Genomic DNA, 24,872 nt, shown 5'->3' on the forward strand with positions numbered 1-24,872 from the left:
TTACAAAGAGTCACAGCACATCCCCACCACTGAGGTTTGGCCTGTGCCTTCCTCCACCAGGAATGCCTTATCCCCAGAGAATGTTACACCTTAGTCTACTTCCTAATGGTGGAAATGAAAATGAATGAGTGGACGTGGACTTCACTTGGAAGTCCACTGAGCAGTACCTGCCGACCCCTCCCCGCCACCCAGTCCATCAGCGATCCATGTTGTATCCCATTTCCTCCCTCCTCATCCATAGGGCAGCCTCAGTGGATGACCTGCCCTTTCAAAACCCTCCCTCTTATGGCCACACCCAATACTGGATGGTTCTAAAGGAGAACGTATCCCTCATAACTGCCTCTCAAGACCCTTCCCATCCTTCAGGACCAGTCAAATCCTATCATCTCCCCCAAAGGCTTCCCAAATCCTCCACCAGAATCTCTCTTTGCCTATATTCCCTTTGCATTTTATACATAGCCATCATGACAATCTGCTCTAAATTAAAGATATTAATACGATGTTCTTTCAGCCTAGGTGGTAACATTCAACTGAGTATCCATCCTGATGCTGCTTTGGATGCAGTAGTCACTAAATAAATGTCACTTCCTTTGCATTGAGTTCAAATGAATGACAAAAAGGGTAAAAGCCCAGTTTTACAGCTTGGGGAGACGCTCCCAGCATGATGCTATCCTGATGGTGACAATAATGACGATACCAGTGACATTAACGACTAGAATAATGGTATCGATCAGAACTGCCATTTGCTGAGCACATATAATAATGATGGTATACCGGACAGTCTGCTAAACGCTTCATCCTCACATCAATCCTATGACACAAGACTTATTATCATTCCCATTTTCTAGATGAGGAAGCTGAGGGGGTAGAAAGGTTAAGTAAGTTACTCTAGATCATACAGATAGCAGGGCAAAGTAAGGACTGAAATTCGAGGCCCTTACTCTTAGAAAGCCTTGCTCCAAGGAAGATCACTATGATGGTTACACAGAATACAAAGAAGATCAGGTGTAGGGAGATGGGAATGGAAGAAAAAAAAAGACTCTTGTGAGAGTTCTGGCAAGAGATGAAAAGATGTAAGTGTGAACAAGTACACAATGGAAACAGAAGATGAATTTGAGACATATTTATCGGGTAACACCGACAAGAGTTGATGCCTAGTTGAATGTAGTGAGTGAGACAGAAGTAGCTGAAGATCACGTCAAAGTTTTTGTTCAAGGCAGTTGGATAGCTGTTGATGGCGTCAGCAGGTTTATGGAGAAAGCAAGACTTGGCGAAGGAAAGCAGTTGGACGCCTTAGGGTAGGACGTGTTGGCACTGACGTGCCTGCGAGACATCTGACTTTGTTCCAGTGATAGTAATAGATTAAGGAGCAATTAGAGCGAAACAAGAATTTTGTGTTTGCTCATGTGTGATTTCATCCACGAGAAGCACTCGGCAAATGCAGAAAACCGTACCCAGCTGAACCAAGCCACAAAGGGATCCCCGCCCCCCCCCCCCCCCTCCACGCCTCACACATCTACCAGCTACCTTGGGCTGAATCGCATGTGTCCGGAGTTACACCTATCCACGTCTAGTGTTACAACTTTCTGAATCATCTCATGACCCTCCTTCTACCACTTCACAGTCACTCACCAAGTGTGATGGTTCCAAAGCATCTTTCTCCAGGCAAACGTCAGGTATTTTTCAATATTTATTGTAGCATTTGTGCTACTGTGTGTGTATTGCTTAACCATTTAACATGTATAAATTGTGACACTGCATGAATTAGGTCGGCATCATTTTCTATGTGTTTTTGAGACATATGTGATGAGGTTTTTGACTATTGTTCTCCTAATTCCATTTTTGCCCGTAAGCCTTGTTGTTTTTATTATATAATTTTGCACAATGTTGCAAAACAGGATCCTTAATCAGAGATTGGCAAACTATGGCCCCTGGGCCAAATCTGGACCATTGCTTTTGTGTGTGTGTGTGTGTGTGTGTGTGTGTATGTGTGTGTGTGTGTGTATGTATAACATTACTGGAACAGAGCCATGTCAGTTTGTTTATTTACTATCTGTGGCTGCTTTTTCTAAAATTTTTTTAACGTTTATTTATTTTTGAGAGACAGAGCATGATCAGAGGAGGGGCAGAGAGAGAGGGAGACACAATCCGAAGCAGGCTCCAGGCTCTGAGCTGTCAGCACAGAGCCCGATGCAGGGTTCAAACCCACAAACCTCAAGATCATGACCTGAGCTGAAGTTGGATGCTTAATCGACTGAGCCACCCAGGCGCCCCATGGCTGCTTTTGAACTACAGTGGCAGAACTGACTATCTGTGACTGAGACCCACCCCATGGCCCACACAGCCTAATACATTTACTATCTGGCCCTTTAAAAACAAATTCTACTGGTGTCTGCCCTAGCTCAAAAGGAACGTGGAGGGTAGCAATGAAGGGGTCTAACCAAGGTTAGGAGAGTAAAGCGAAGTGTTCCAGTCCAAGGTCAAGGTCAAGATCACTGATTCAATATTGAAACATTTGCAGGAGGATGAAGAAACTCAGAGTGATCAGTACTATACCCACAACAGACAAGCTAAACATGGGGAAAATATTTTTCAAAAAATGTGATATTAAATGCTTCAAAAAAAAAATCAAGATATTCATCATGGGAAAAATGAGTACTTTCTTGGGGTTTCCTAATTTCATATTGTTTATTATTTTAATTTGAATTGCATATGGTTTGTGGCAGCAACCCTTCCATGCTTAGGGCCTCGAAGTTCTTAATTTAAGGAAGAAGTGTGCCTGCAGGACTGACTTGAGAGACAGGTCAACAAAGGGTTGGCAACTTATTATGGATGCCCTTCTTGCCATATTCCCCTTCTCAAACCACCAACTGGCCTTGTTGATGCTGACCTGGCTCTTCCACTTTCCAACAGACCTCTTCAGTGTAAATTCCAGAGCCACCATTTGCTGTTATTTTGGGGAAATCACTTCATCTTTCTCTTCTCCTACTTCTCAGCTACGAATTGAGCAGATATGCTCGTATCTATTTAGTAGATAATCCACAAAATGTTCTTAGAATACTATCTGGTATACATTCAAGCATCAAGAAAAGGTTAGTTATTATTTTCTTTAATGTTTATTTATTTTGAAGGAGAGAGAGAGACAGAGTGTGATTGGGGAGGCGCAGAGAGAGAGACACCCACAGAATCCACAGCAGGCTCCAGGCTCTGAGCTGTCAGCACAGAGCCCAACGCGGAGCTCAGAGTCGCAAACCACAAGATCACGACTTGAGCCGAAGTCAGATGCTTAACCCAATGAGCCATCCAGGCGCCCCCTAGAAAAGGTTAGTTATGGTAAGTGCCTATTTAAATCTCCAATATGCTTTCGCCAAAGAATATTCAGTAAAAACTGAACGGGACAAGTGGGAATGACATCTTTTCCAATTAGTTTTTCCTCTACCAACCTCAGATCTTTGGAACACAACCATACTCTGTGTCCTAATTTGTACAAAGTGTTCCTTCCTTCACTTTTTACGTGAGAATGCAGAGCACTTTTGGAAGTATTTTACTCCGGAAGTGGGGGGACGAGAACTCAACACACATACTGACCAGTGTGGCGGGTTCCAGGCCACACTGCTGTGCTTCATTGAAATCATTATAGCAGGTCCCGTAAGCCAGGTATTGTCCTCCCTTCACGTATGATTGAACCAAGATTTACGATAACTTTTTTAAAAAGCTAGCTCAAGACACATAGTCTATGGCCCTCCTGTGATTCCAAAGATTATTATCCTGAGTCTCTTTGGCTTTACCAATGGTTCTCCCAGGGGGAGGGGTGGGGAGGGCAATTTTGCCCCTAGGACACATTTGGCCTCGTGGGGTCTGGAGGGGGATCAGTGGTGCCACTGACTTCTCTAGTAGGTAGAGGCCGGGATGCTGGTAGACATCCTAAAAGGCACCGAACAACCCCAAATGATCTGTCCCCACATGTAAATAGTGCTAAGATTGAGAACCCTGGACTAGACCATGCTGCTTCGGAGGTATTTTTGTCGGTTTAAGGAAAATAAGTGAAAAGAAAATATATGCAAATGACATTTCTAAAGGACTCGCTGCAGTGGTTTCAGTTGATGATTACTCAACGTTGCTGATAAAATGAATTCCTGTTTTAAATCCTGAAGTTCAACGTTTTAACATCTCTTCTTAACCTCTTCCACTGTTGTCTGAGACTCATTAATATGGCTGTTTGTAAAATGCTTGGAACATTTCAAGGAGAAAAGGAGATGTTTGTTATTCGGCATTGCAAATACCATGTCCACATTGCCCTACGTTAGCAGAGTTCCCTCCGAAGGGAACTCAAGATGCCAGACATGATTCTCAAGGCCACTATGAATTATGCTGTGCCAGGCAGTGATACTTGGAGAAGTGCTTTGGGGTTGTTGTTTTTTTTTTTTAACTGTGATTCATGTCTCTTTTGGACTCTGGCAGACATAAAGCAAATGCTCTTGGTGTCTCATCTAAATCTCCCTCGTGGGATAGGGGCACCCCACTCTCAGCCTCTGTGATTGTTGTCTGGCCAGGGTGCACAGCTGCCCCCAGGGGGCTCATGCCCCACCCTGTTGAGCACTCCAAGGCCCAAGACGGACCGACAAAGGGTTATGAAAATCGGGTCCCCTTGCCTCAGGAGGATCAACTCCTTGGTACACTTCGTATTCCACATCTGCCCAGGGGATCAGACTGAAGCTAAATTCCAGCCAAAAATGACATCCTTGCTTAAATTTCTTTCCCTAATTTGTCTGGCTTCCTATATTGCCCTTCTCCTGAGAGGAGCACCCAATAAATCACTTACACAGAAATACCCACTGGGGCTCTGGGCCTATGGAACATGACCCAAAACACACAGGGTCAGCAAATTCAAATGGTGATGAGTATTGTAGGTACTTCTCCTATAACATCCTCCTTGCTTTGCTACATTCCTGTTGTTCTTTAGCCCGGGGAGGGGGCGCGGGGGGGGGGGGGCTAGTCAGAGCTCAGAAACTGATCAGAGAGAGGAAGCCGAGTTCTGCCTACCCATCAAAGGACTGTCTCTCCAAACTCCTCCTTCTCCCTGAGGGGAGCATTTGTTTCTTGGCTGGAAACTAGACTTCAGGGCAATCGCGGTTTTGTCTGGCACCCAGCTCCCATCAAAGTTAGTGGGGAGGGATTCCTACTTCACCATTCCTGTTGAATTCATACATTTAAGATCATCAGCACAAAATAGCCCATGAATCTTTGCATCCCTTAATAAGGCTATCAAGGATATCTTATTGAATAGGTCTTTTTTCTTCCGTGATTCCTGAAGTTCTTGAGAAATAGCTCAACCTATTTATACCAGTCAGTCCACAAAGACAGATTATGGTGACCAAATAGTTAAAATAACAGTTAAGACGGCTTCCTAAGTATAATTTTCCAAGCAGTCCTTGGTGAACGCAGGCTTGTTTTTTTTTCCCCAGTAATGTTAGGTTTTTAAAAATATATACAGCCATCAAATTAAGGGGAAATGTATGATTTTTCTCTCTATTCTGATCACACATTTCTAGAGGGATAGTTTTTGGCTAAGTAAAGACATACATTCATTTATTCATTTCTCAGATGTTGTCTAATGCCTTCTGTGTGCCAGGTGCTGTTCTAGGCTCTTGAAGATACAAAGAGGAGCAAAACAGACAAAACCTCCTGCCCTCTTGGACCTCACTTACTAAAGGGGAGACAGAGAGGAAACAGAAGAGACTGAAAAATATACATCGTACAATGGTGTCGGACGTTGGTAAGTGAAAGGAAGAAACATCGATTAGAATAACTCCTCACCTTAGTGAGGAGGATGCTAAGTTAGATAAGATTATGATGTGATGTTTCTCTGATCAGATGACAATTTAGTGGAGACCTGGATGAAGCAAGGGAACGAGACCTATGGATATGTTGGGCGGTGTTTTTCAGGCAGGGAGCAGCTAGTGACAGATCCCTGAGAATGGAACACACCTGGAAGTTTCCAGCAATGGCAAGTGCGCTGGCTAGAGCACCAAGAGTGACCTGTCGAGCGGGTGAGGCAGTGAGGCCACAGGATCTTACCAGAGGCGCTCAACAGTTTGGGTGAGTCAGTTCTTCACAGCCCTCCTGTTATGGGGCAATACGTTTCCTCCGCCCCCCAGGTGCTAAAGGCTAGTAGCTCCCCACTTACTAGGACAAGCCAACATACGTCCCTACTTATTTCCAGTAGCACACTGGGCTATGTGTGGAATTAGTCCCAGTGGAGACTAAGCTTTACGACAAGAAGTGACACCATCAGGTTTGCTTTGTTAAGGTTACCGTGACTGCCGAGCAGAAAGCAGATTGAACAGGTGGAAGGTTGAAGATAAATCATTGAGAACGCTGTTGAAGTAGACCCGGGGAAAGAGAATGGTGGCAGGTCTGGGAGGTATCAGTGGAGGTGGCCCAAAGCCGTTGCTTTTGGGAATATTGTTTGAAAGAGGAGCTGGCAGGATGGGCTGGTGTTGGAAGTAAGATGGGTGAAAGAGGAGAAGTTATGGAAAAGTCGAAGGTTTTCTGTTGTCATTTCTGTTCCCGTTTTGCTTATAAAGAAGTATTAGAAGTAATGTAGCTAGCTATCTTATCTTCTAGTCATTTCTGTGTTTGCATGTGTGTGTGTGTGTGTGTGTGTGTGTGTATGCAAGCCTTATTATTTAATTGATACTTGCACCCCTGGGTTTCTTAGCCTCATCACTACTATGCTGGGGAGCCATTTTGTGCGTTATAGGATGTGTACTAGGATTCCTGTGCTCGATTCACTAGATGTGAGTAATACTTTCTTCCTAGTGTGAAACCAAAAATGTATCCAAACCTTATTCAGTGTCTCTTAGGGGGGCAAAATTACCACCAGTTGAGTACCACTGCTCTAAAAGAGGTAATGAGGCTGTGGTCCTAGCTCTGCCTCTAATTGAGTGACCTTGGGCAAGCCACTAACTGCTCAGGGCTCTGTTTCTTGCTGTGCATTTATCAGAAGTATGAGTACGATGTCTGTTAACCCAAATTGGTAAGTCTATAAATTGGTTAACCAACTCCTTTCTGGGGAATTAACTTCCACTCAATTTCACATGAACAGTGTCTCAAAAAATCTTATTAATATAAACATAAAATTAGTTTTTCTTCTGGGAGTGAAAAAATGCCCCCAACAATTATAAGACTGATTTTCTCAATCTAGGCCATAATTTGAACAGGCAAAATTTGCTAATAAGCATTCCCAGATTCTGAAATAGCTTCTGCAATTTTCCTATTTGCAAAGTCAATTGGGGACTTAAAACCACAGCTGTCCATGTGTGGTTTTCTGTGGGCCTTATTGGGCAATTTGGTCCAATAAAGTTTAGCTTTCAGTGGACAATGTTGAATTATGGCAGGCACTGCTAGGGATTATTTTGCTACATCACGTCTTCCCCTCCTTTGCCCAATTAGGGCTGTCAGTAAATAAATGAAATTGTTGGAACAGATGGAAAAATTTAGTACGACCTCTTCTAAATGATCTCATACAACCTCCGTGAATTTTGTGAAACTATTTCCCTTAAATAAGTATATGATTTTTCTTATCCACCCTAAAATTTGGGATTGAGGAGTGTCCATAATCAAACGGATGGCACTCATTTGCACCAACAGGCTGGGATAGGCTCACCTCTTACCTTTAATTGGTATGGAGTTGGGACCGGATCCTAAGCCTCTTTGCCTTAGGTCTTGGGTTTTGCTCACTACACCTACAGTGACTGCCGTTTTGCCAGATATTGAGGGGGGAGGCCAGCATGCCGATATGCAGTGGGCTGTGAAGGTGTGTTTACAAAATCATGGAAAAACCAGAAAGTCAAACCACATGGCTCTCTATTTGTTGTATGTGTTGTGAGAAGGCTAAAATCTCTTCCCCGTGTGCGTCCTCTATTTGGGTGACCTATATGCAGAGTTTCTACTTTATAGAATCTATGGATGCTTTTTATTAAATGAAAAAGATAAATCAATTTTCTATATTTATCCCTGCCTTCTAGCTTCTCTAAGCTTGGCCACCGCCAGAGCCTTTTAAGGAAAGCAGAGTCAGCTAAATGTGCCTGCCTCTTTTTGGCTTTTCCTGATTTCTAGATGGCCAGGAATTTCTTTCCTGGCCATATTCAGTGGTCAACGTTCGATGCTAAATGGTGGATTAATTTATGGCATTGATTACTATAAATTAATCAGCATATGGAAAAAGTGGTCCCCAGAGAGCTGCATCTGGCGACTTGGACAGGGCCAACCCTGGGATGACTTCCATTATTCCAATGACAATAAGGCAATTAAGCTTTAGAAAGACGGCAAGGATGTGGCCCACCATGAGGAAAAAACCAGATTTATGGAGCATTTTGCCTCTGAAGAGCTCTGTTGAGCACGGCTCTACCTGGAAAAATGGTTGAATAAGAAAACAAAATACATTTATAGCCCGAGGCAGATCATGAGCATACCTCTGAGTCCATTTTGTCTATCTACTGGAGGTTCTAAAATTCTCATTGGCAAGAAGAATTACAAAGAAATTATTACTCTTTTTATTCTTTCATTCAATAAATACTTGAATATTTCCTTTCACGGAGTTTAATGCTGGGCAGAAGGGGGAGTAGAAAGGCCAGTAGGATATAGGGCCTTCTCTTAAGGAATTTATGACGTTGTATCGATCAGACTGCCACAGATAGTTCTAACTCTACTACGTATATATGACAAAATAAAAGGCATGCTGTGGCAGAGAGGTGGTCAAGTATTGTGGAATAACAGGACAAAACACAATTGCTTCTAGTTATAGGGGGAGCTGTATGTAATGATATATTAATTAGGATGCTTCAAGGAAAGTAACACAATACTCAATGAAAAGGAGCTTAAACTGACACTGGGGATCTGGTTAAAATGCAGATTCTGATTCAGGTTTTCTGGGCTAGTGCCCAAGATTCTGTGGTTACAACAGAATTCTCTGGTTATAACAGGTTCCAGTTTACATTGAGAGACTTGGTCCACTGACCACCCTCTGAGTAGCAAGAACTTTTAAAACTAGGCTTTGTATTATTTCATATAACAGAAGTTTGGAGACATGTGGTTTCAGGGTGGGTTTAAAAAGCTCAAATGACTTCAATAAAGAACCAGGTTCTTTCCATTCTTCTTCTCCGATCCTTGACATAATGGCTTCTGTCTTCACACTTTTCTCTCATGGTCTCAGGATGGTTGCCACAGTTCTAGGCGTCACACACAGGCATGACAAAGGGCATGATCCGTAGAAGAAGAGGGATATTTCTCCTCTTGTTATTCTTTTTTTATAGGGAAAAAGGCCTTCACTAAAAAATTCCTGGCACCAAGCTTCCCCTTAGTTTCCAGTGACTGCAGCCATGTGTGATGTTAATCCTTCACTGCAAAGTCTGCTGGGAAAGCAGGTTTGCAGCTCCCACAGTGAGTTATGGGCTCTGTTGTAAGAATGGTGGGGAGGAAAAGTTGGTTGGGCAGCCAACTGCACTTGTCACAGTGGGGCTGGGGTTCTGTTGGCCATAGAAATCTTGATGGGCTAGGGACACCCCACTGAGTTAGCACGTGGAAGGGGAAATTGGAGTCCATCATATAATGTGTCACTTAGATAGCATTAGATGACTTAACTTAGACCTTAGAATTGTCTCCTTCTAGAGGCACATGTCTCCCCATCCACCCTTCTATTGTCTTGATTCTAAACACTGATATTTCTCACCTTGAATATTGTCCTAGAGTCCTAAATGCTCTCCCTATCCCCACCCCTCTACACTGCCCATCCATCCTGCATACAGCGTCAGACTCCTAGCCTGCAAATGTGACTGTGATATACTTTGTTCAAAACTCTTTAGTGGTTCCTGATAAAATATTAACTCCGTAATATAGTCTTCAAGTTTCGTTATAATTTCCTGTCTGCTACTTGTTTGTCCTGCTTCACCTCCCAACACTACCCACTAAAAGTCAGACTTCAATGCTACAGAGAATAAGAGAATGATTTTGCTGGGACCTATGATTAAATTCTATAGGTATAAAACCATCTGCTTAAGAATTCCTTTCAATATCTCCACAGATCATTGAGAAATGATTACTAGGATTCCCCTGTTATGGAACATGTACATTTTCTAATCCAGCCCCTATGCTAGATGCTTGATTATCATGGCCATCCTCAAAGATGCCAGGAGGCTTTAATGGTGAGAACTCCAGGGGCCTTTCATTCACTGAGGGAGGGGGAGTCATTTGGAGTCAAAGTTCTGATTTCCTTAATATTACCCTTAGTTTGCTTTCCTTTCCATGATTTATTAAATTTTACCCAAGACTTGAGGACTTTCTGGCTTATTTGACTTTTCAGTATGCATGATTTATTATTATTAATATCTCTGCCCATCCTCTCATTATTTTTATCACTCTCCCAGATGTAAGTCATAGGCTGCTTACTTTCCCTTCCTGTCCTGCACCTCCCCCAAATCAAACACGGAGCCTGTCGTATCTTAGGTGCTTAGAAAATGCTCTTTCCTTTCTCATCCTAAGACATTTATTGAGCACCTTTTGTCTGGTATGGTGCTAGGGAGTTGAAGATCCAACACATGGTCTCAGCCTTTAGATGGTCACACTTGAGTTCACCATGCAAATGCTAGTTTGATTATAGCCATATGGCAGTATGTAGGGAGCACTGGAAATGGGAAGGAAATCGTCCTTAGTGAGTTAGGAAAGGTGATTTGGGGAGGATGTTGGTGAGAGACACCTAAAAGGTAAGGAGAACCTGGGGGTATCCTTTCTGGGAAGTATCCCAGTAAGCAGCACAAGAGTGCAGTGAATTTGGGGGAACCATGAACAGCTAAACTTGGCTAGACCCTAGAAGAAGAGGAAATCACAGAGGGGGAGGCTAGTGAAGTAGGCAGACAGATTATAATGAGACTTATAGGGCTGTGTGATAAAGTTCTGGTTTTATTATGAACCACTGAAGAATTCTAAACAAGGTATGTGACCAACACATTGCAGACTAGGGAATCGCTCCTGCTGCTGGGCTGAGAGCAGAGGACAGTTAGACTTTTTCGGAGGGTAATAGAGTACCCAGGTGAGATATGATAGTGTTCTGAATCAAGCCAGCAGTGGAGAGGCCTTGACAGAGTGGTGTGGACCATTAGCAAGATATTGAGGGGGTAAACTTAGTTCTATTTGATGATGCATAGGGAGGCCAAGGGTGACTATGTGGTGAGTAGAGAGAAGAATAGGACTTTGAGCTTCTTTTACGCCCCTTCGCGCCCCTCGCTGAAATTGTTGCACGACTCCTTATGTCCAAAGGTGCGTGCCAGATACACCCAACAACCTATAAATGTAACTCAATCTTAATTCCTGGTACAACTCGCCAGCAGTGCCTCTCGCCGTGTAACTCTTGAGGAATTGAGTAGTGTGGCTCAAAGAACTTTGGCCATGTGTGAATATTGCACCTTTCCTCTCGGGTATGATCTCTATTTTTATTGAACAACTGTCAGTAGGCCACGCAGCATTGCCAACAACACACTGAAAATAGAATGAAAGCAATTACCTCAGCAAAGATTAACGCAGAAAGTAAAATTGCACTTATGTAATACTCCTTTTCCAGGCACTGAGACCAGCCTTCCGTTGGTTTGTCTGTATCTGTTTCAGAACCGTAACAGAATGACACCATCCCTGTCCATGCTGGAGGGATCCATTTTCTCCATAATCCCCTCTTCCTGCGATCTCTAAATCTGTTCTCAGAGCAGACTCCAGAAGAGGGCTGCTCCCCAGGGATGATTTCCCATCAAGATGCTACAAACAGATGAGAGATAATATTAGCTAACAACATATCAGCACTCCTCTGGTGTTTGGCAACTACTTGTCAGTAAGCTTCAAGAAGATGCTTGTGTTTTGGAGAATGTCAGTCCTAAGAGGAACTAAGAGTTGCAGAAGAGATGATTTAGGCCAATTCTCAAGCCTGGGGAAATAAATGGCTTGCCTGAAGCTTCCTTTGTCCCTTGAATTTAAAGAAAGGATTGAAACCCCAACCTCTACTCCAACAAGGGCATTTCCCCCACGCCCTTGGCTTCTTACAATGAAACAGGGACCATAGGGAAAGCTTCCTTGTCAAATCCCTAACACCCCCAGTGGGTGGAGAAAACCTTAATACAAAAGAAGAAAATCAACCCCATAATTAGATACAGAACTGACTCCAGACCAGCTAGCAGAAATATTGTGCCGGCTTCCATAAGTGCTACAGAAGGAGGAAAGGAAAGTCTGCATCAGCAACTTGAGGCTTACATGTGGGTCTGATGGAACGATACCATTTCACAAAGCACAAACAATAACAAAAATAGCTATGATGGGAGGCAAAAAGAAACAAGAACAACTAATTGCTAAGGAGGGCCACTTTGGCATCAATTGTTAATGTCACCCAGCTTCACCCCCCCCCCCCCCGCCAAACCCCACCACCAAATCTCTGGCATTACAGACTGAGTTGGCTCGTTATACCTATTAAGTTGTACTATTATAAATGTTAACCTCTGACCAAACCTTGTCAAAGCAAATCTCACATCTGAAAAGTAACAGGGAGACAGGATGGTAATGGAGATCGTGGGGGGAAACAGGATGCCTGAGATGCACTGATGATTCTGCCTTATGCACCTAGGTCCCCATGTTAGTTAGTTAGAGAGAGAGGTTATCTGCCAGACAAAGTAAGTGTTATATACACTATCTCAATTTATAGTGTATAATTCTTATAACGACTTTACGAGATGAATATTGTAGTATTGTTCTCCCTTAAGGTAGGGAAACTGAGTCAGAGAAGTTTTGACCCTTCCCAAGCTCAGACCTTCCCAAGTTTAGACCCAAGTTTAAAAACTGTTTATTTTAAAGTAGGTTTACATTTGCAAAAGAATTGCCAAGATAGTACAGACCGGCCATTCCCGTACACCTTTTACCCAGCCTCTCCTAATGTTAACATTTTACATCACAATGTGGACCTAACTTCAAGAGCTTTGTTCCGATGCAATTCACATACTATATAGTTGACCTATTTAAAGTGTACCTTTCAATGGTTTTTAGTATATTAAGAGATATGGATAACTCTGGTCATGTTTAGAATATTTTTATCACCTCAAAAAGAAACCCTACACCGTTCAGCTATCTCCTCCCTTCCCCACTCCCCTCCACACGCCCAAGCCCTAAGCAACGGCAAATCTATTTTATGTCTCTGCAGAAATCCTAGGCATTGCATATAAATAGAATAATATTATATGTGATATTTTGTGACTGTATTGTTTTACTTACCATCACATTTTCAAGATCCAGCTGTGCTATAGCAGGTCTCAATATTTCATGCCTTTTAATGGCCAAATAATATTCCATAAACATATTTTGTCTATCCATTAATCAGTTGATGCTTATTTGGGTTGTTTCCACATTTGGCTTTTATGAACCATGTGAATATTGCTGATAAAGCTGTTTGGAGAGCATGATTTTAGATCTGTAAGGATCTGGTGAGTGTCCTAATACATCACTCCTGGAATAAACTGACTTATGCATCCAGTTGCTAACTGAAGACCTTCCCACGAAGGCAAGCCTTTAAGCCCACAGCAGAGGGTAGTCCAAACATGCATGTCCTATGAACTTGCCCTCTTCAAAAGAGTTGAAGTAATAGATAATGTTCAGTTTCTTCTTTCAAACTCATCGATCAGGTAATCTGACAGTCTCCCTTCAGGATGAGGATAAAGGGGCCAGAGATATGACTTAGCTCCTTAACTCAGGTGAGCCCAGAAGCAGAACCTTGAGATAAAGGCAAGAGTTTGAGTAGTTTGTTTGGAAGGTTCTGGGAGAGGTGAAGGGAAGTGAGACATGGAAGGAAAGGAAACCAATAAAGGGCATACTTTTAAGCAAATTAGTGTTGTGGGTAATTGGGGCACAGTCACATCGAGGACCTCTTGGAGACAGTGTGGAACATGCCTTGGAGTCAAACCAAAAGAGGTGGAAGGTGTAGGGTATTTATCCATCAACTCCCATCAGTCTTGGGGGTAAGGAGTAAGTCCTCTAACTCTTCCAGGGGAAGACCAGGGGAACAAGAAGAGAGCTTCCATCCTGAAAATGAGACTTTCTGAGTAGATACTGACTGATGAGTACTGGATGCAGCCCTATAGACCTGCACTTACTCGTCTGTAGAGTGAGGACTAATTCCGTGTTCACTAAATCCTTGATCATTAGAGCTGGAGTTATATATGAAGCAATATTCCAGTCCAGCCCTGTCCCCTTTTAGTTTATTGCTCCGGAAGAGATCCCTGCCCTGTATGTTAATATGTGAATGTGGTATGTTAGAGAGAGCACACGTTTTGGAGACTGGTGCTCCTGGGTTCAAATCCTGACCCCCACCATATAGAATCTACGTGCAAACTGTTTGAACAAACTGTCTCATCTTAGAACAAGTTCTCGGAATCCATAGTCGTTTCCCACCCACAACCTCCGCTCCAAGGTCAGGTAATAAACTCAATGACATGTTTGTTGACACTGAGCACAGTGGCTGATTTGTAGTATGGATTCAATAAGGAGTCATTTTCCATATTTCGACTAGGACTAAGGAAGATATGCAACAAATAAATGCATTCATTCATTCCACAAATATTTATTAAATAATGTGCAGAATTATCTAGCATGTGAAGCATTCTATTGTAGTCATCAGTGAACAGTGGTAAAGAATCCAGATTTCTCCCTCATGAAGCCTACATTCCAGTAAGTCAAAAACACTGGGATCCTGCTTTTACATGTCAGATCCTATTTTTATTATCTGGAAAAATATGGTTCAATTTATATTAGTCACCGGGCTTTTAACTTCTCAAACTATAAGCCTCATATCGAAGTGTCCCCAAGCGCACTCTCTCCAACCCTTAATCAAACATATTCTGAGAAGCATTTCTCAAATCTTTCTTTGATGTTGCATTAGTTGGACTTTTTTTTTTTTTTTGGTCCCAAGAGACAGAAACTAAATGTGAACTAGTTTAAGCAAAAAGGTGATTTCTTGAAAAAAGAGGATGAATAAAAGCAGGGGAGAGCAGAGACATGGCTGGACTTCCAAATAGCTTGAACCAGGGACTCAGACCCTACAGGGAATCACTCTGCCTCTCACATTTGTCCCTGTGTGGAAGTTTTGTCACTCACAGTATAGTGTGGCTTTCTCTGCATGGCAGATATCATGCCTGCTCATGGCTCCTATGAGTTACACCTTGCGATGTTAGTCATCAGAAAGATGAGCCCGGTCTTCCCAGTTTTCTTGTCCAAAATGCCCAAGAAGAGAGTCTGATATTTCCACCTAGGGATAGGAATTCTCTATTGGATCTCTCAGCTACAAGACACTTCCCACAATAATTATATGGCTAGGGAACTAAGAGTGCAATCCTAGAATCCCATAGGTACTCATATGACCTGTCAAGACACGGAACCCCAAGAAGGCTGATTCTCATATCCTGGGCACCTTTCTGGCAGAAAACATGTATAATAGCCGTTCTGAGAGCTGGAGAAATGAGCAAACAATAGAGCCAGAAGAGGCCACGTCTTATTCAGTCCACACAAGGTGTCCATTAGTAGAAATGAGCCAACAATACATTACTTCCTGCAAATTTGTTGAGTATATTCAAAACAAACACATTAAAATGGATTATTCACCATTTATGTGTCAGGGAAGTAATAATAATGTCTTTATTGCACATATTAATGTTCTTGAGTGCTTCCAAAGTACTGTGGAACTTCAAAACATTTTCCAGTTTCAGAGAATTAATTAGCTCCCCTGTGGAGCAGCTCACGAGCAATATTGCCATTTTAGAGATAGAATGATTGAATTGGAAAGGCAAGGGGTGTTGAATTATTCATCTTTTCAATAAGCATGTATAAGCACCCACTCCTTGCATGGCTCGACTGACAGTTGTGGGGGCATAAATTGATCGGAATAAAGTCTCTGCTCTCAAGGAACTTTAGCCCCCTATGATAAGTCTACTAGGAGAGGTGAACTTGTCAACAGCTAGCCTGAATAGGAGTCTACATAAAGCCAAGATAAGATGGATAAACATGAGAAGATAAAAGAAGCTGACAGAGCTGGAAAGAAAGTTAAATGGCAGAGGCCCATGAAAAAACCATGATAGGGAATTTGGTCTTCACTATGTGGACCAGTCATTAAATACACACACACACACACACACACACACACACACACACACACACACAAATTACTATGCATTTATACATGGCCAGCCCTCTAATTCCTTTATTTTTATTAAACAGTAAACCTATTTCTCCCATCTCCCCCAACCTCTGCCTCTGGCAACCACCAATATGTTCATTGTATTGAAGAGTTTTGTTTTTTGGGTTTTTTTGGTGTTTTGTTTTGTTTTGGTTTGGTTTAGATTCCACATAGAAGTGAAATCACACAGTATTTGTCTCTCTCTCTCTCTGGTTTCTTTCACTTAGCATAATGCCCTCAAGGTCCATTCATGTTATTACAAAGGCAGGATTTCCTTCGTTTTTATGGCTGAGTAATATTCCATAGTGGCATTTTGTGTGTGTGTGTGTGTGTGTGTGTGTGTGTATTTTTCATTACCCATTCATCCATCAATAGACACTTAGGTTGTTTCCATGTCTTGGCTGTTGTAAATAATGCTGCAATGAACATGAGGGTGCAGACATATTTTTGAGATCGTGATTTTGTTTTCTTTGGATAAATACCCAGAAGTGGAATTGCTGGATCATATAATAGTTCTATTTTTAATTTTTTGAGGAATCTCCATATTATTTCCCATGGTGGGTGCACTACTTTGCATTCCAAATGATCTCAGTAAATGGAAGAAAAACGGATCCATGTACCCAAGTCTTCCAAATGATGAGCTAGATTCACGAGTGTACATTGCCCAGTGAGTTCTGGGTTAAAACTTGCAATGCCATTCGAAGACTAGATTGTTTGTATAATGTTCAGATTTTCATTATCCAGGCAAGGTCCGACTCCTATCGGGTTCTCTTCGTAAACCCAAATGGCATAAAGTGAGGAAATCTATGAGGAACTATGGAGATATGGGAAAGATGCACATGGAAACGCCCATATGGAGAGAAACTGAGGTCTGAGCCTCAGCTCCTGTCGAACGCCAAGAGCCAGCACACGCTGCCAGGCATGTGATGGAACCATTTGGGAAGTGAATCGTCTACTTCTGATTCCAGTGGCCCTAAGCTGACACTGAGTGGGCCAGAAGTGAGCCTTCCTCCCCGAGCCCTGTCCAAATTCCAGATTCAGGCTAATAAAAGATTGTTGTTATTTTAAGCCAAGAAGTTCGGGGGTGATTTGTTATGAAGAGTACTTAACTGGAACACGTTCCACAAAGGATTCATGATATTAACATCTTCTTGCCTTGATTCCATTCATTTAAGTCACCCCAACTATTTAGATTTCAGAAAATCAACTCAAGGGCTCGGAAAAATGCGTTTCCATTTCTCTGGAGAGTTCCAAATGGAAAATGCAATTACAATTTCAAGAGGTTTCCTTTAGTTGCAAAATTACTGGAATATATTGATTTTAAAACAATTGCTTACCCCTATTCTAGAGAGAGTTAAACTGGAAACACCAGTAAGTAATGTAATATTTGTAATACACACATAAGTTTTACAAAAGCTCCCCCTCTGGGTCAGAGGGGCCGCTGCTGTGATGTGAAGGTCATTGAATGAAGTGGCCCTTCAGTGCTAGGCTTCCTTCTTAATTCACTAATCAAGTTACAAATATAGCTTCTGATACCTCCTCTCTTCTCTTTTTTTATAGGTTGTCAAGACAAGTCAGGGGCAGCAACCAATCAGCTCCTCGTATTAAACAGCATATTTTGCTGAGCTGGATTTGACTCCTGGTTGCTACAAAACAAATCTAAGTTTATATCAGAGGTGACAAACTCCATGCCCTGTCATTTATCCTTTTTATAGCATGGGCGACACCAATGGTCAGCAAGTCTTGTTGATGAGCATGTGAATCAAGTAGAGCAGAAAGCATCCCAAGTCTAGAGGTTTCCTCTGTCAATAGGTAGAAATCGTTTGTTTTAATTAAAAGAGAACTAATTTAAAACAAATTCCTCTGCTTTTGATTACCCTATATATTTTTTAAAATTTTTTTTTTACATTTATTTATTTTTGAGACAGAGAGGGACAGAGCATGAACGGGGGAGGGTCAGAGAAAGAGGGAGACACAGAATCTGAAACAGGCTCCAGGCTCTGAGCTGTCAGCACAGAGCCCGATGCGGGGCTCAAACTCACAGACCGTGAGATCATGACCCGAGCCGAAGTCGGTCGCCCAACCGACTGAGCCACCCAGGCGCCCCTAACCTATATATTTTAAAAGATACTTGTAATCCCTGTATGAACAGGGATAACCACTGTTAATACTGGAGTATACATTACTCTAGACAGGAGCCTAAACATATGCATATATTCACATTTATACATGTAATGATTGCCAAGAGAAAAACATATTGAGATTTTTACCGTGTAGTAGGCACTTATTTGTGAAATAAGTGTTTTGCAAATTTCAATGAAAACAGAACACTATGAGGTAATTAACATCAACCAATTATACCTTTAAGGAATTGGAAGTTCAAGTCTAAGATTTCTACATAGCTATCAAGTAGAAATGTAGAGCTCCAAACCTACATCTGTTGACTCCAGATATTAATTTTTATTATTGTGTCTCTCATCTTGTGCATCTGATTTTTTTGCATCTAAAATTATAATTATCATTTATAACAATACTCACTTAACTCATTTACAACCACAGTTTAATGTCTGACCAGTATCCATTTATAGATTTAAAAAACATTTCACTATTCCAGTCTTGTTAGAAATTTCAATTTGGTTTTGTTTATTTTCAATTTTCCACTAGTGTAAACAACACTGTAATGAATATCCTTGCATATAAGTCTTACTGAATATCCATTATTTATTCCTAATGATGAATTTCCAGAAGTACAGTCTTAGGGACAATGACCTCCAAAAAGTTTATGCTTTCAAGAGTAACATCATATTTCCCTTCAGAAAAGTTACACCAAATTACATACCTGCCATCCATAAGTCCTAAGACTTCATTTAAAAAACAAAAACAGGGCGTTCCGGAAGATGGCGGCGTAGGAGGACGCGGGGCTCACAGCGCGTCCTGCCGATCACTTAGATTCCACCTACACCTGCCTAAAGAACCCAGAAAACCGCCAGAGGATTAGCAGAAGGGAGTCTCCGGAGTCAAGCGCAGACGAGAGGCCCACGGAAGAGGGTAGGAAGGGCGGCGAGGCGGTGCGCGCTCCACGGACTGGCGGGAGGGAGCCGGGGCGGAGGGGCGGCTCGCCGGCCAAGCAGAGCCCCCGAGTCTGGCTGGCAAAAGCGGAGGGGCCGGACGGACTGTGTTCCCACAGCAAGCGCGACTTAGCGTCTGGGAGGTCATAAGTTAACAGCTCTGCTCGGAAAGCGGGAAGGCTGGAGGACAAAGGGAGGGAGAGCTGCTGAGCCCCCGGACGGCAGAGCTCAGCTTGGCGGGGAACAAAGGCGCCAGCGCCATCTCCCCCGCCCATCCCCCAGCCAAAATCCCAAAGGGAACCAGTTCCTGCCAGGGAACTTGCTCGCTCCGCGCAAACACCCAACTCTGTGCTTCTGCGGAGCCAAACCTCCGGCAGCGGATCTGACTCCCTCCCGCTGCCACAGGGCTCCTCCTGAAGCGGATCACCTAAGGAGAAGCGAGCTAAGCCTGCCCCTCCAGCCCCCGTGCACCTTGCCTACCCACCCCAGCTAATACGCCAGATCCCCAGCAACACAAGCCTGGCAGTGTGCAAGTAGCCCAGACGGGACACGCCGCCCCACAGTGAATCCCGCCCCTAGGAGAGGGGAAGAGAAGGCACACACCAGTCTGACTGTGGCCCCAGCGGTGGGCTGGGGGCAGACATCGGGTCGGACTGCGGCCCCGCCCACTAACTCCAGTTATACACCACAGCACAGGGGAAGTGCCCTGCAGGTCCTCACCACGCCAGGGACTCTCCAAAATGACCAAACGGAAGAATTCCCCTCAGAAGAATCTCCAGGAAATAACAACAGCTAATGAACTGATCAAAAAGGATTTAAATAATATAACAGAAAGTGAATTTAGAATAATAGTCATAAAATTAATCGCTGGGCTTGAAAACAGTATACAGGACAGCAGAGAATCTCTTGCCACAAAGATCGAGGGACTAAGGAACAGTCACGAGGAGTTGAAAAACGCTTTAAACGAATTGCAAAACAAAATGGAATCCACGATGGCTCGGCTTGAAGAGGCAGAGGAGAGAATAGGTGAACTAGAAGATAAAGTTATGGAGAAAGAGGAAGCTGAAAGAAAGAGAGATAAAAAAATCCAGGAGTATGAGGGGAAAATTAGAGAACTAAGTGATACACTAAAAAAAAAATAATATACGCATAATTGGTATCCCAGAGGAGGAAGAGAGAGGGAAGGGTGCTGAAGGGGTACTTGAAGAAATTATAGCTGAGAACTTCCCTGAACTGGGGAAGGAAAAAGGCATTGAAATCCAAGAGGCACAGAGAACTCCCTTCAGACGTAACTTGAATCGATCTTCTGCACGACATATCATAGTGAAACTGGCAAAATACAAGGATAAAGAGAAAATTCTGAAAGCAGCAAGGGATAAACGTGCCCTCACATATAAAGGGAGACCTATAAGACTCGTGACTGATCTCTCCTTTGAAACTTGGCAGGCCAGAAAGGCTTGGCACGATATCTACAGTGTGCTAAACAGAAAAAATATGCAGCCGAGAATCCTTTATCCAGCAAGTCTGTCATTTAGAATAGAAGGAGAGATAAAGGTCTTCCCAAACAAACAAAAACTGAAGGAATTTGTCACCACGAAACCAGCCCTACAAGAGATCCTAAGGGGGATCCTGTGAGACAAAGTACCAGAGACATCACTACAAGCATAAAACATACAGACATCACAATGACTCTAAACCCATATCTTTCTATAATAACACTGAATGTAAATGGATTAAATGCGCCAACTAAAAGACATAGGGTATCAGAATGGATAAAAAAACAAGACCCATCTATTTGCTGTCTACAAGAGACTCATTTTAGATCTGAGGACACCTTTAGATTGAGAGTGAGGGGATGAAGAACTATTTATCATGCTCCTGGAAGCCAAAAGAAAGCTGGAGTAGCCATACTTATATCAGACAAACTAGACTTTAAATTAAAGGCTGTAACAAGAGATGAAGAAGGGCATTATATAATAATCACAGGGTCTATCCACCAGGAAGAGCTAACTATTATAAATGTCTATGCGCCAAATACCCGAGCCCCCAGATATATAAAACAATTACTCATAAACATAAGCAACCTTATTGATAAGAATGTGGTCATTGCAGGGGACTTTAACACCCCACTTACAGAAATGGATAGATCATCTAGACACACAGTCAATAAAGAAACAAGGGCCCTGAATGATACATTGGATCAGATGGACTTGACAGATATATTTAGAACTCTGCATCCCAAAGCAACAGAATATACTTTCTTCTCGAGTGCACATGGAACATTCTCCAAGATAGATCATATACTGGGTCACAAAACAGCCCTTCATAAGTTTACAAGAATTGAAATTATACCATGCATACTTTCAGACCACAATGCTATGAAGCTTGAAATCAACCACAGGAAAAAGTCTGGAAAACCTCCAAAAGCATGGAGGTTAAAGAACACCCTACTAACGAATGAGTGGGTCAACCAGGCAATTAGAGAAGAAATTAAAATATATATGGAAACAAACGAAAATGAAAATACAACAATCCAAACGCTTTGGGATGCAGCGAAGGCAGTCCTGAGAGGAAAATACATTGCAATCCAGGCCTATCTCAAGAAACAAGAAAAATCCCAAATACAAAATCTAACAGCACACCTAAAGGAAATAGAAGCAGAACAGCAAAGGCAGCCTAAACCCAGCAGAAGAAGAGAAATAATAAAGATCAGAGCAGAAATAAACAATATAGAATCTAAAAAAACGGTAGAGCAGATCAACGAAACCAAGAGTTGGTTTTTTGAAAAAATAAACAAAATTGACAAACCTCTAGCCAGGCTTCTCAAAAAGAAAAGGGAGATGACCCAAATAGATAAAATCATGAATGAAAATGGAATGATTACAACCAATCCCTCAGAGATACAAACAATTATCAGGGAATACTATGAAAAATTATATGCCAGCAAATTGGACAACCTGGAAGAAATGGACAAATTCCTAAACACCCACACTCTTCCAAAACTCAATCAGGAGGAAATAGAAAGCTTGAACAGACCCATAACCAGCGAAGAAATTGAATCGGTTATCAAAAATCTCCCAACAAATAAGAGTCCAGGACCAGATGGCTTCCCAGGGGAGTTCTACCAGACATTTAAAGCAGAGATAATACCTATCCTTCTCAAGCTATTCCAAGAAATAGAAAGGGAAGGAAAACTTCCAGACTCATTCTATGAAGCCAGTATTACTTTGATTCCTAAACCAGACAGAGACCCAGTAAAAAAAGAGAACTACAGGCCAATATCCCTGATGAATATGGATGCAAAAATTCTTAATAAGATACTAGCAAATCGAATTCAACAGCATATAAAAAGAATTATTCACCATGATCAAGTGGGATTCATTCCTGGGATGCAGGGCTGGTTCAACATTCGCAAATCGATCAACGTGATACATCACATTAACAAAAAAAAAGAGAAGAACCATATGATCCTGTCAATCGATGCAGAAAAGGCCTTTGACAAAATCCAGCACCCTTTCTTAATAAAAACCCTTGAGAAAGTCGGGATAGAAGGAACATACTTAAAGATCATAAAGGCCATTTATGAAAAGCCCACAGCTAACATCATCCTCAACGGGGAAAAACTGAGAGCTTTTTCCCTGAGATCAGGAACACGACAGGGATGCCCACTGTCACCGCTGCTGTTTAATATAGTGCTGGAAGTTCTAGCATCAGCAATCAGACAACAAAAGGAAATCAAAGGCATCAAAATTGGCAAAGATGAAGTCAAGCTTTCGCTTTTTGCAGATGACATGATATTATACATGGAAAATCCGATAGACTCCACCAAAAGTCTGCTAGAACTGATACATGAATTCAGCAAAGTTGCAGGATACAAAATCAATGTGCAGAAATCAGTTGCATTCTTATACACTAACAATGAAGCAACAGAAAGACAAATCAAGAAACTGATCCCATTCACAATTGCACCAAGAAGCATAAAATACCTAGGAATAAATCTAACCAAAGATGTAAAAGATCTGTATGCTGAAAACTATAGAAAGCTTATGCAGGTAATTGAAGAAGATATAAAGAAATGGAAAGACATTCCCTGCTCATGGATTGGAAGAATAAATATTGTCAAAATGTCAATACTACCCAAAGCTATCTACACATTCAATGCAATCCCAATCAAAATTGCACCAGCATTCTTCTCGAAACTAGAACAAGCAATCCTAAAATTCATATGGAACCACAAAAGGCCCCGAATAGCCAAAGTAATTTTGAAGAAGAAGACCAAAGCAGGAGGCATCACAATCCCAGACTTTAGCCTCTACTACAAAGCTGTCATCATCAAGACAGCATGGTATTGGCATAAAAACAGACACATAGACCAATGGAATAGAATAGAAACCCCAGAACTAGACCCACAAACGTATGGCCAACTCATCTTTGACAAAGCAGGAAAGAACATCCAATGGAAAAAAGACAGTCTCTTTAACAAATGGTGCTGGGAGAACTGGACAGCAACATGCAGAAGGTTGAAACTAGACCACTTTCTCACACCATTCACAAAAATAAACTCAAAATGGATAAAGGACCTGAATGTGAGACAGGAAACCATCAAAACCTTAGAGGAGAAAGCAGGAAAAGACCTCTCTGACCTCAGCCGTAGCAATCTCTTACTCGGCACATCCCCAAAGGCAAGGGAATTAAAAGCAAAAGTGAATTACTGGGACCTTATGAAGATAAAAAGCTTCTGCACAGCAAAGGAAACAACCAACAAAACTAAAAGGCAACCAACGGAATGGGAAAAGATATTTGCAAATGATACATCGGACAAAGGGCTAGTATCCAAAATCTATAAAGAGCTCATCAAACTCCACACCCGAAAAACAAATAACCCAGTGAAGAAATGGGCAGAAAACATGAATAGACACTTCTCTAAAGAAGACATCCGGATGGCCAACAGGCACATGAAAAGATGTTCAACGTCGCTCCTTATCAGGGAAATACAAATCAAAACCACACTCAGATACCACCTCACGCCAGTCAGAGTGGCTAAAATGAAGAAATCAGGAGACTATAGATGCTGGAGAGGATGTGGAGAAACAGGAACCCTCTTGCACTGTTGGTGGGAATGCAAATTGGTGCAGCCGCTCTGGAAAGCAGTGTGGAGGTTCCTCAGAAAATTAAAAATAGACCTACCCTATGACCCAGCAATAGCACTGCTAGGAATTTATCCAAGGGATACAGGAGTACTGATGCATAGGGGCACCTGTACCCCAATGTTTATAGCGGCACTCTCAACAATAGCCAAATTATGGAAAGAGCCTAAATGTCCATCAACTGATGAATGGATAAAGAAATTGTGGTTTATATACACAATGGAATACTACGTGGCAATGAGAAAAAATGAAATATGGCCTTTTGTAGCAACATGGATGGAACTGGAGAGTGTGATGCTAAGTGAAATAAGCCATACAGAGAAAGACAGATACCATATGGTTTCACTCTTATGTGGATCCTGAGAAACATAACAGAAACCCATGGGGGAGGGGAAGGAAAAAAAA

General features: G+C 42.2%; 1 protein-coding gene across 1 annotated transcript in view; it reads left to right on the top strand.

Annotated features, from left to right (window-relative positions):
* Nucleotides 1-6,074: 6,074 nt before the first annotated feature.
* The window catches only part of LRRC3B (leucine rich repeat containing 3B), a 110,945-nt gene continuing 92,147 nt past the window's right edge, over nt 6,075-24,872 (top strand). Inside the window, exon 1 of the mRNA XM_053903868.1 lies at nt 6,075-6,099. The gene's annotated coding sequence lies outside the window, so the exon portion shown is untranslated. The remainder of the gene's footprint in view (nt 6,100-24,872) is intronic.

Source organism: Panthera pardus, unplaced genomic scaffold (genome assembly GCF_024362965.1).
Source record: "Panthera pardus isolate Hobbes unplaced genomic scaffold, ASM2436296v1 HiC_scaffold_16, whole genome shotgun sequence".
Lineage (NCBI taxonomy): Eukaryota > Metazoa > Chordata > Mammalia > Carnivora > Felidae > Panthera > Panthera pardus.